A 13560-nucleotide genomic window follows, 5' to 3' on the forward strand; every position below is an offset into this window, starting at 1 on the left:
TGCGAAAACTGTACTTAGAGGTTCAAGATGACCTTGCGTGTGGTAAATAGTAGGGAGTGAAGGAACCTAATAATAGGCCTGAAGAGAGATGTAGCTAGAAAACAGAAAAGTAACAGAAAGCTGATATGATTTCAGGGGAACACAGCACACGATCTGTTGTATATCTCCTTCTAGGTCTTTCTGAGGACAGAGCTCTGGACCACTGGTTTTTGTTAGGCCCATCAGTATCAAGTGAGATAAAATATTAATAATCCCATCTTGGTGGAAAAGCCATCTTGTTTAAAGACTATAAGGCTATGTCTACACAGCAGTGTTATTTTGGAATAACTAATGTTATTCCAAAATAACATAGTCCACATCTACACACAATCAGTTATTTTGACATAATGTCAAAATAATGTCCACACAGAGGACTTTACTCCAACTCCTGTAACCCTCATTTTACAAGGAGTAAGGGAAGTTGGAGGAGGAGTGCTCTAACAGCACCAAAAGCTAAAATAAGCTATTTCGATGTAAGTTACACAGTTGACATAGCTCAAGTTGCATAGCTTATTTCTGCTTTAGCCCTGCTGTGTAGACATGCCCAAAGGTTAAGAATTTGTCCCAGTTATTTGGCATAAAGGTCACTGACAGGTTGTGGGAAATTAACACAATTCACAGAAGCCTTTGACCTGTCTGTGACATACTAAAAATTAAGGGGTAAGGGATAAATGATCATAGCATCATACAATCCTAGGGCTGGAAGAGACCCCAGAAGGTCACCAAGTCCAGCCCCCTACTCAAAGCAGGACCAACCCCAACTAAACCATCCCAGCCAGGGCTTTGCCAAGTTGGGACTTGAAAACCTCTAGGGATGAGATTCCAACACTTCCCTAGGTCACCCATTCCAGAGCTTCACCACCCTTCTAGTAAAATAGTTTTTCCTACTATTCAACCTAGACCTCCCCCCACTGCAACTTAAGACCATTGCCTGAGCCTACGCAGCCCCAGAGAACCAGGGCAGGGAGGAGACTGCACAGCTCCAACCTCCTCAGCCCAGAGCAGCAGAAGGGTGGGCGCTGGGGGCAACAACACTCCTCTTCCAGAACACCTACAGCAGGCTTTCTGGGGTGGAGTGTGAACAAGGCCATACCTGGTGGTTTGGGAAGGCAAAGCCCTTCCAGATGCTCATTACTCTCCCTGGAGTAACCACTGCTATTGTCACTTCCAGTCCCCAATAAGAAGAAAGAACATATAAAAGGGAAAACAAACCACCAGGCTTGAGCTGACTCAACATACATCTGCATTGGTATCTCCGAGGCATCTCTAACTCCTTTTGGAGGAGCCTCCAGAATAGGTCTTCACTCCTCCCCAGTGCAGCGTCCCCCTCCTGAACTGCATCAGTCCCTTTTCTACCCTGTCTCCAGTAGAAGCATGTTCTGCAAGTTGAGAGAGACATGGCTAGCTGGGCCCAGTATAGTTTTTTTAAGTCCTGCTGTTTGGGGTTTGCATACCCCGTCATAGTGCTGTTTCTCATTTTGTTTTATTAATGACGTATTAATCCAAGGGCTTCAAAATATTTTGAATCATTAATTGCACCTCCCACAAAGAAACTGCTAGCTTTATCATAGCTGTTTTAGATAGGTAAATTGAGTCTGGAAGTTAAATGATTTGACCAAGGTCTCAAAGTAAATCAGTAGCAGGAGACACTCGACTGTATGGGCTAAATCCTACCTTATGGAAACTGAGAATTCTGCCACTAATTTTGTTGAACGTTGGATGGATCATCTCCTATATCCCCTGATTCCCAGACTCTTTTCTAACCCCTAGCTTGTGCAGTGTGCATTTCTTTGTGATACTAGGCTTTAGGAACTTGGCTTTTCCTCTAGCTTTGCTGTTTGTGTGTGAATTTATTATTAGATTTTTCATATATTTAACATGAAAAGAAGTTTACACTTATCTCCCTTCTCTTTACTAAGCTAGTCTATCTACAACAGCTGCACAAATAATTTATAATAACACCATCTGACATATTTTGCCTCTTACTATTTGCAAATTGTTTTTGAGCTGATTGCTGTTTTCTTGAATGTATCTATTATTTGAAATAACATGCTGAATAATTCTTATACTACTTAGCTAGAACTCTGAATAAAAAATGCATCCTTACTACAGATCACTCATTGCACAAGTTTCAGGCTGTTTTGATTAGACCCATCATTCATATGATACATTTCTATGCCATAAGTGCAGATCATAACTCTTAAAATTATGGTTTTAGTTTAATTATTTACATTTGTAAAGGCAAAATTAACTTCCCTCAAATATTCACCCATATTAGTTTAAAGTTTTCTGCTTCTATAAACAATCCTGCTAGTAAATCAGGGATTGAAATGTTCATTTTAATAAATATTTTAGCCAAAGGCTTTCAAGCAATCAAAACACATTGGTTGAAAGAATTGAATGACTATTCACTAAAAAGTTTTAGCGATGTTTGCCCATTTTTACTATCTATATAAAACATCTATGACAAAGACAATGAATATAATATTTCTACAACTAATAGCTTTGCAAGATTATGTTGCTGCATATATTTTGATCTCCAAACCTACAGATCCTTCTACTGAAGATGAATTACAATATATCAACACCACAACTAATTCTTAAGGCATCACAAGAGCTTGAATGTTTGATTTCTCTATGGGCAGAAACTACACCCTTGCAGAAGTTAGGAGAGCATTAATAGCTTTATGCCTGTAATTTCTCTGTCTTTGGAAATACACAGCAGTGACATGAATTCTAACTTTCCGTAGCAGTATAGTTTCATGCTACTTCTTACAGCTAAGCAAATAGCAGAAGGAAAATTTCAATGAATTTCTAACTCTCTGGCTTCTAGTTTTAGGCTGTGCCCAAAAAGCTTGTGCCCACCATTCCTTTCTCACCCCCTTGTCTTCCTCGGTCAGCAGTCCTTGGTCCCACACCTGCCACCATGGCCAACTGCAGCCACGTTCTAGCTCCTCACCTCAGAGGCAAGCCAGCCTATAAAGGCCACATGCTATGGAGGCTAGGGAGAAGGGGAAATAGGCCCACCCACTGCTCTGGGTCCTAACTCAGGAACCCTCTGACAGCAGGCTTGTCTTGCCCTCCTTCACTCCTCCTTTAACGCTCCTGTTTACTGAGCTACTTCCCTGCAACCTTTGCATATTCCTGGCTCTTGTATAGGGCCACAGCCTGGCAAGTATCTGGCTGGAGCTTCTCTCCAGCTTCCCCCAGAACCTGCCCAACACTGCTCTGTCCAAGGTGCTCTCTCTCCACAAGGAGCTAATCCTCCACTCTTCCTGGCTAGAGCAAGAGTGAGCTTTCTGCTGTCCTGCAGCCTTTCTATAGGGCCTAGCCTGGCCTTGATTGGCTGTCTCTTGCTGTGCTTTGATTGGTTGGGTTGGCACAGGCTCCTGCCTGCCTGCTTTTAACCTTCTCCCTGCTGAAGTGAACTACAGTACCACTATATTCCTGCAAGGAATGTGCATCTCAGCTCTCAACAGCAATTCCATCCTTTTGTAGAGAAAGGAGGCAGATGTGCAGAGAGATGCTGAAGCCAGCATTGAAAGTATCTAAGATTTTTGAGCATTTACTTTTAGCTCATTAGCAATTTATATTTTATATAGCCTTGCAGGTGTGTATGACACCTTATAGGCAATTAAAAGGAGTACAGGTCTCTGCCTAGCAGAACTCCAGTTGGGAGGGCTCACAAACATTGAAGCACCATTCCATGGATTCTCCAGTACTTCTATAACATCTCAATAGAGTAAAGCCACTACAGTGGGTACTGCATATTTCTAGCACTGAGCTCTCTAATGATTGTGACCCTGATGGCAAAAAAAAAAATCTTCTAATTTCTTTGTTATGAAAATAACCAGACTCATTAGAATAAATCTGTTTATTTGACAAGTTATGATAACTCCACCCTCTTTCCAGGAATAAATAGTAGTAGTCTCTCAAATCCAAGAAAGCCCTTCTACACAGGTATGTGTTCACATTCAAGCACTCTTCTTCTCTCATTGTCATTTGCTGGATGCCGTTTTCTGCAGCTCCATATTAAGAGTTGTTTTTCTCTCTGAAAACATTTATTTTTAATTCTTAAATTCCTGAAGACAATTACTTGAGTCTTCCCTTTTATTTTCAAAGCTGTTGTCTGCAAAATCAACCTCTGCAAGGGGCTCCTTCTTCCAGTCCTGCTCATCTTCAGTAAAGTTGGGTAGGCTGTGAAGTTATAGCTGTTGATCTGAGGATATTTTTATTTGACCAGCTTCTACTGGTGAGAGAGAAAAGAGCTTGGTATTGCTCAAAAGCTTGTCTCTCTTGCAAACAGAAGTTGGTCCAACAAAAGATATTGTCTCATCCACCTGTCTTTTTAGTAAAGGTTGGTGTCCAGTAATCTATTCTTTCCTCTGAAAAACCTGTATCAACAGTCAGAATCAGAGATATTAGCAGATTTTCCAGTTCCTGTCACGCACAGCTGGTAAAGGCTGTAATTGCTATTTGACACTTGACAGAAGTCAGTCCATTTAATGGATTAAAATGTTGCAGGAAAACATTCAGAAACATGGGCTGGTGGATGGCAATACCTTTGATTTAGAAAGCACGATTGCTGAAGATGATTGCTGATGTGATTGTAAAGCAAAATGAGACTTGACTCATTTGAAAATCATGTCTGAATCTGAAATTTAGGGATATGCCCCTAGGGAGCTGTATCCATCACTGAGAATGTACAATTGTTTAGTTTGTAACTCTCTGGTGCTTTAGATTATAGTTCACTGAGTGGGAGGAACATGTTGAGTTCAATTCTGTTACAAGGATCCTTGCCAAAACTGTTTTATTTGTTCAAGACTGAAAACAGAAAGAAGACCAAGTGAAAACAGGATTTTAATGGGGAATATGTTGGGGAGCTGACCAACAATTTTTTGATGAAAAGATGTTTAATGAAAAGAGGCTAAATTAAAATAGTTGAGTATTTTTATCTAAAAAGCCAATCTCAAAAACAAAAGACATTTTAAAATGTTAAAAACCAAAAATATTTTGATTTGGTTGCTGAAAGCTCAAAACCTCATATTTTCTTCCAGGAAGAAAAGAAATTGTCAGCCAGCTCTTACATACTGAAGTTATTTCCTCAGATTATACTTTTATACTTCCAGATTATAAATTCCTCTGTGTGCGTGAATCCCTGCCTGCCCCCACTTCTAGCTTTCGCAGCCTCTTCATTCCTTTCTGGGAATGAAATCATATCCCTTTGAAGTCAGTGGAAGTTTGCCATTGACTTCAATGGAACCAGTCTCTTAGGGTGTGTCTACACTGTACCCGGGGCTCAAAATAAGATACAAAATTTGAGCTACACAAATTGGGTAGTTTATTTCAAAATAGCTTACTTCAAAATTTGGCGCTGTCTACATAGCACTTATTTTGAAATAAATCACTATTCTGAAACATCCCTTACTCCTCATGGAATGAGGTTTACAGGGACATCGGAATAGTGAGTCCGTTATATTTTGAAATAATGGGCGTGCTCAAAAGACACAGAATAGCTATTTCAGGATACCTCTGGTATTCCAAAATAACAGTGCAGTGTAGACATAGCTGAAGTTCCTCTTCTTGTAAGCTTCTCAGGTGTTTCCCTTCATTCCACATTGCCCTTTCTGGCTTTCTCAAGGAAACCCTCTCCTTGCTACATTCAGTCTGGCACCGACTATCCCAGTGGTGTAGATGAGGGTAAACATGAGTAAACTCTGTTTACTCACATCTCCTGTTGGGAATAAGGTATTTACTCACTCGTCCTGTGATAAACAAATCCTGGCTGCACAGTTACTCTCAGCAACAGACCAGTTGTGGAAATCATGGTGTGTAAAAATCAGCAACGAGTCATCCAGTGCTGCTGTAGGTGTGGGTTGATTGAATACATTTGCTGACCATTGAAAACCTATGACATCTTTTTTAGTTTTAAAACCACTTGCTGTAATTTACTTTTATGGTGGTGACAATGAAACCAGCAGCCATAAAACATTCTTCTTTCTTTCAAAAAAACCTAAATGTTTCCTCAACAAGTTTGAGTTTGGTTTCTGAACCTGAACAGCTCCCATCCCCATTGCCATTTGTCTTCATATATTGTTCATATACTTATAAACTAACCATTCTTTTATTAATACTGCATATCCTTAGTGCCTTCCATGAGACTGCTCTGCTTGGAACTCCAAAGAGATTGGTTTACCCAACTTTTTTCTTTTTTTTTGTAACCATACACCATTGCTCTCTCTCCCCTGACACCTGGCTCCCAGCAACAGGACGAGAGTTGGGGGCTTGGCATGTGCGGTGTTTCTAACCTGCCCTGTCAGTGCCTCACCAGGCTTAAGAAGAAAGCGTGTACTGCAGCTGCTGCACTCCTGCCCTGCTGTTTGTATTAGCTCGAGATGGAGCAGAGGAAGTTTTGGCAGCTGGCCACAGGGAGGAGGGGAAGGACTAGAGGAGACAGCAGCAGACCAGCTGCTTCTCAGCAAGGGGAGCTTCTGAAGATCAAAGAGTTGGAGCACAGCAGAAGCTTTCTCTCCTTTGTTTACCTTAGCAGCAGGGGAGTCTAGCTGGCATTTGCCAATGAGGCTGCTCCTTAAATCCACCACCAAAGACTGTTGTAAAAGACTTTAGTGTCAAAATGTATGATTTCCAAAAAGTAATATTTTGCTCACACTGTCTGCAAAAGAGAAAGCAATCTACAGGATATAACCCTCTGTCTTTTTAGAGCATAAGCAAACTGTTAAGTAATGAGCCTAAAAAAGATACTTCCCCTTTGGACATTTTTCCAAAATTTTCTTGCATAGGGATTTTTGCACCTTCCTTTGAAGCATCTGGTGCTGCTACTGGCAGAGACAAGATAATCAGCTACATGGCTCACTGGTCTGGCAATGCCAATATTTGCATGTTCCACATGTTGTATGTACAGTCTGCACAGTATTTGTACCTAGCACATCTGTCAGTCTCACCTGTTTTTACTTAAAAAACCACAAATAGTTCTTCAGCACCTTGGAGACTAACAAAATATGTAGATGGTATCATGAGCTTTTGTGGGCACAACCCACTTCTTCAGATGAAAGAAGTTAAGGGATCCAGGGTGCAAATAACCAGCAGAGAAAGAGACGGGATGGGGAGGGAAAGGGAAGGAAAAAATAGGGAAAAAATATTGTCAGTTAAAATGTCTGTGCTAAATGAGGCTAATAGTGTGGGCTATAAGTATTCGGTGCTTAGCTTTTTATGTCATTTTATGTCACATGTTTTTGTCACTCCTGCTCTGCTTCTCCTTATTTGTTGGGCATTTGTATTTAAGATTCTGTAACCATTATTTCAGTTTATTTGTATGTACACCACAAATAAATCAATCAATCAACATTTTATAATGCCACCTATTGCCTATAAAACTGGCAATAAATGAAATCTCTCGTTGTGTGGTAAGATTCATGTTGGCAAGTGTGGTATTTTTAATGGTGATCACAGTATATGAAAAACCTATACTGCTGCATTTTCTAATCAGCCAATCTTGTATCTAAATGATTTTGCAATCCTCCCCTCCCCCCCCACACCCCACACCCCTCACCAAAAGAAAACAAGGCAGAGAATACTGTTATTATTCTCCACGATATTTCTGAACCACTTCTCTCTTTGGGCACATTATATTTGAGAAAAGTTTTCCTTTTTAGGAAAGCTTAATTAGCCCATGAAATATTTATATTGTGTTCATTTGAGGTGTTAATTTCTGATTTTCAAATCCAATTAGAGATTCTGGAATCAGTGTTAGTTACAGTAGTAATAATACATATTATTAATCAGGAATTCATGCCCCTGGGCTTCTGATAGCTGACCAAATAAAACCACTTTCCAGACTTTCTGCTTTTATTTAACTGCTCTGTTTTACTTTGTCCTGAAGTAAAGTCCAACTTTAATGAATAAAACTCTTGGTTTTAATTGGAATCTTTGTATCCTATGCCTCATTGCCTTGCTGGGGATTTACTTTATTATGTAATGGTACAAAGATGGTATTTTGGCAATATATTCTTGCTGTCTAATTCACTGTGAAGATCAGTGGGCACTTTGTTTGCCTCATTTGCTGTATTTTGAGAGAGGGATATTAGGCAAAATCCTGCACTCTTTACTCAAGCAAATCTCCAAGGGCTTCAGAAGGAGGCTGAGTAAAGAATGCAGGATTTGACACAGTGTGTACATCAAAGCTGCCCAAACTTTATCCCAAGCAAAGGGTTATATTAGAGTGGTGTCGGGAGCTCAGTAATATGTAGGCCCAATCCTGCAAAGATTTGCCCATGTGTTTAACTCTAAGGACATGAGTAGTCCCACTAACTTCAGTGGGATTATTCATACGCATCAAATTAAGTGTGAAAGACCTAATTTGCATAAAATAAAGCCTGTTATACCAATTTTCATCATTATCATTGGTGTGTAGCCTGCCACTCTGTCAGGTCCCAGGATACAATGTTTCATTTAAGTGGATAGCCTGAAGTCTAAAAAAAACTCACTTCTTAAATCTTTACATCTCTAATGATCCCAGTCAGGGGAGCAGTAAGGCCCAGCGGCCAGATTAGAACAGCACCAGGTGTTGCTGATGGAACATACAAGCTTGAGGGACTCCCAGAGCAGGAAAAAGAAGTTGGGCAGGAGAGAGAAAAAAATAGGTATGCTTTCATACCAGTGATAACCTCTTCACTTACTACTTCTTCAGCTGGTCCTACAGATAACAGACGTAAGCTACATCTACATTGCATCCCTCTTGCGCAAAAGCCTATCCAAATGAAGAGTGGATTAGCATATTGCTGTGCTTCATTTGCATAATTAATTAGGGAGCCATTTTTGCTCAAGAGGCTTTTGCACAAAACCCCCCTCTTGTGCAAGAGCCGTTCTTCCTGAAAAAATGAGGACGAACGGCTCTTGTGCAAGAGGGTTTTTTTGCACAATAGAATCCCCGGGCAGGACTCACTCGTGCTTTGCGGGGGGGAAAGTGGGCAGCACCCCAAGATCTGCATATGGCTGGGTGAGTCCCACTCCCCGCCGGCCGATTCGCTCCCCCCGCCGCTCCCCTCGCTCACCTCCGGCCAGCCCCACTTGCCCCAACCCCCTCCCGGACAGCCAGTTCTCCCACGCTTCTCCTCCCAATCTCCCTTGGCCAGCCCCGCTGCCCGCATCCAGCCCTGCTTCCGGCGGCCGCTTCTCTCTCCCCCGCCCCCATCTTCCCTGGCCAGCTCCCTACCCCCGACCTCACACCTCCCAGCAGCCCTGCTTCCGCCGGCCCCCCAATCTCTCCTGGACACTCCCGATGCCCCAGGTAAGCCCTGCTTCCAGCCACCGCTTCTCCCCTACTCCTCCTCCCAATCTCCCGGCCAGCTGCCTGCCCCCCGGCCAGCTCTGCTTTCGCCAGCTGCCCCTCCCCCAATCTCCCTGGCCCACCCCGATTTCCTCGTCCAGTGCTGCTTCTGATGGCTGGCTCTCCCCTCGTCCTCCCCTTCACCCCCAACCTTCCCTAGCTACATCTCTGCCGGGAGCCAGAACATCCAACTGCAGACTCTGCCCAGGCCAGCCAAGGGTTTGGGGGACCTGGCGCCACACAGGCACTCCAGGAGCCTGGAACACCCTGGCAACCATGCTGTGGCCTGGTATTTTTTTCCTGCAACCCAGTACCAGGCCGCGGCCCATAGTTTGGGAAACACAGCTTTAGAGCTCTTGCAATCCTTTTTGCAACGATGAACCAAAAGACTCTCTTGGAGCTAATCAATGGGGTTCCTCACAGAGTCGTAACTAGCTAATTTGGTGCCTGAGGCAAGACCGTCCTCAGCGTGAGCAGGAGTGCTGATGTGATGCAAGGCATGAGCAAAGACAGCTTAGTAGCTGTCTTTTCTGCGCTCCCTCAGCTATGCGCCCAAAGCAAATGCCTCACTCGCCTCGCCCTAGTTACAGCCCTCCTCAACCAGCTAGTGAGAACTGCCCATTTTCTAGGGCTGAGTGACCTACTTTGTCAGTGGCAGCCAATAGCCAAAGCAAAAACTCCTTTATGGTAAGAATCTGTAATATCTATGTCATGTAGAATCTTAAGCTAGGAAAACCATGTGTTTAAAATCAATTAATTACAGAGCTAAGCATTTTAAAAGCATACTTGTTCCCCTTTTGTATACTTAGTTTGATGTACACTGTCATGGCTCCTTCCCCACTCTGGCACGATAAATGCAGAAGTGGGGGCCAGCAAGTGTACCCCAAAACCTTATCTACCAGGCTTTGGTATAAAACTTCCCCCCAAAATCTTAAAACCCTAGATTCTGGGGATAGAATCTCTGCTGCCACTACCCAAATTAATACAGAAACCAGGGGAGAGACTATTTGGGAAAATCTCATCCCTCAAGTAAAAAAACAGACCACCACCATTAACCAATACCAGGTTAGTAAAACGAAAACAGAAAACTTTTATTATCACCACAATATTCCTGTTGCAAGCATAATGCCTAGATGGAAAAGTAACAAAATATACTCATGGAGAAACTCCATGGGCCTAGAACTTAATTACAAAGACAAAACATCTTTTAAAAAGTGCACAGACAGCAGATCCCATACCCAAACCATAAAACAATGAAACCTAACGGATCTATTTAAACTTTACCCTACTTAAGGAAAGTGAGGAAAGAGTCTTTTCTTGGAGGGAGACATAGAGTCTGTCCCCCTCAATAGCTGGAGAGAATTGTCCAGAACAAAGGAGGGAAAAACCAAAAATTCCTTTGTCCCAGTTTGAAATTCCTACCTACATTCCTATTGGCCACTCCACCTGGCTAGGTAAGGGACATAGGTAACCCCTTAGACCCCAGGCTTCTGGCTAACCCTCATGATCATGACACACACAGATACCAATATAAACTGATAAGCAAAGTTCATGCCAAAACAAATGCTCACATTGCAGTTGCAAACCCCTGAAGGAGAAGGTTTTGTCATGGAAATGCTGACACCCATAAGACATGCAAAATGGTATTGTTATGCTACTGCTAGAGCTGTTGTAAACTCATTTTCATAGCAAGGACTAGACAACATAAGTCTGATTTATTTTCTGCAACAAATATATGTTTTGTCTCTCTTTATTTTTACTATGTTTTTGTGTCACATCATCATTAACGATAGGGGGGAAAGGAAGCTGCAAATTTGAAATGGGTTGTTCAAATATGAATTCAGCCCTGTGAATTCAGTTGCACATAGTAATAAAGCACATCAAGTCTTGTGCAGTTCCTAGACCAAAAAAAAAGTGTTAAGCTGAAGTAAAGCTTGAGAGAACTTACCAGTAACAAGGGTAAAATATTTTACAGGAACATCCTATTTTTCAGAAGAAGCCATCAGAAACCTAGGAAAGTCAGAGTTAAGTCTAAACTTTAATCCCAAATGCATGAAAATATGAAAAAGCAGTGGGGACACTGCAATAATTTTAACTCTGTCCACTACAGAGACTCAACTCCATTTTCCCCTTTTTTGTCCCTTTCTTACCTGTTATATAAAAATGTTATCATTGGATTAGAACATTTCCTAAGGGGTTTAAGAAGTCCATAGCCATAGGCTGAGGAGTGGATTTGAAGACTGCACCACGGAGCGGGTGTATTTTTCACAGCAGGAGGAATGCAGCAGTATCTGCATCCTGTGTACTCTGCTGATATAACATGGCAACAAGGTTGCTACCAAAAGGAGGATGAAACTCCAGATTGAATCTCTCTAGTCCAGCACCCTGGGAACCTGACTGGTGCCAAATTAGGGATGTAATAGTGTAGTTGATTAACTGATAAGTAAAAGATTATAGGTTAATGCTACAGACTACATGCATTTCCCACCTTCCCCCCCACCATTGCCAGTAAATTTTTTAGCAGGCTGATAAGCAGTCTGGCTCAGTCCTGGCTTGCACCGGGTCCAAGACCTACTCCTGCTGCGGCTCTGCATTTAAAGTGTATTGGGAGCCAGGCGGGCAGACAGCCCGGCTCAGTTCCAGCTCACACTGGGTTTGGGAATTCAGAGGCTGCAGCACAAGGTGACAGGCAGCCAATCTGCAAGTGGAACTGGTGTTTAAGCTGGCTTCCCTCCTGGACCAGCTTCTGCCTGGCACACCACTCTGCTGCCTCTGATACAGAGGTAGCAGTGCGGAGTGGCAGGGGGCTCTTCAGAAGTGGTGCGAGAGTGCACTGGCTGCCCACCCCACCCCACTCCTGGGGACTATAGAATAGTCAAGTAACCAATAAAAATTCATGAGGTTAATGGACTATTCAATTAACCGATATGTAACACCCCTATGCCAAAAGAGAATTTGCCAGACCACAGGAAGTCAATATTGTAAAGCAGCATTACCAACACTTCTGCTGCTTGCTGGGCAATTAGAAGACTGTTAAGGGTAAGTCAGAGATAGGTAGCAGCACAGAACACTGAGAGCCAGGACTAGTGGCTGTAAACAAACTTTATGGGAACTCCAGAAACTCGGCCACACTCATGATAAGTGGCTATCCAGCTAACTAAAATCATGCTGGACCACGGATGTTGCCAGACCAGAGTGATGGATAGAAAGGTTTAACCTGCAATAATAGGGAGGTGAAGGAGAGCTTTTTTCTTTCCTTCCTAAATATATCTGTGAGAGAGAGGGAAATTCATCTCTGAATATTCACAATGAAGAGATATTTTCAGGAAATAATGCCCTCAGTGGGACTTTGTGTTACCAGGGAGAAGGGTTTAGGAAAGCCGAAGTGTCTCAAGTAGGAGGGGCCAAAGGATATCATGTCTCTCCTGTGGCTATGATTGATACAGTCACTAGAACTGAGCGTATATCTGCAGGGAGTTTATTGGGAACGAAGTTTTAGCTGGTGCATGCCAGTCCTAGGATGATAGGCAAGAGTCAGGAGAAGATAACATGAGCAGATATTGAGCCAAGATCTTTGGCTTCTGGGAGCTTGGTGGGTAGAACAACAGTATTCAGTATGTTTAATGTCTTTTCCTTTTCATGGAATCTCCTCACACAGAGCAAGATTTTCTGAAATTTCTTATTCAAAATTAACCTATGATAATTGTGAGTATTATTAAGCTTTTTTACTCTGTGGATTTATGCCATATAGTCTCAGTAAGTGTTCAACATTTCCTGTTTGAGCTATGTTGGCTAGTTGTGATTTGTCGAATAAACCACACAATTGATATTATTTCTGTTTCCTGACTAGAGGATAATCTGAGTGCACCTAGCACAAATACTGACATGTTCATATTTTTAAACAAATATTTTCTGCAAATATTTACACAAGCCATTTTTTTAATTAGTTTTCTGAAAAAATGCATACCAGTAAAACTGATTGTTAAATGTCCTCTGTAGTCCAACTCAAAAGAAGTATGTAATTAGCTGGAGCAAATTTACCTCAAATTCTGACAAATATGCCTTTCCCTGTCTCCAAATTGGTCCCATGCACTTGATCTCTTTGAGGTCTTTCAAATAAGTTTTATACAAAGCTTCTCAGAGAAACCATTTTCGAGGAAAGACATGGCAAACAA

Source organism: Pelodiscus sinensis, chromosome 1 (assembly GCF_049634645.1).
Source record: "Pelodiscus sinensis isolate JC-2024 chromosome 1, ASM4963464v1, whole genome shotgun sequence".
NCBI lineage: Eukaryota > Metazoa > Chordata > Testudines > Trionychidae > Pelodiscus > Pelodiscus sinensis.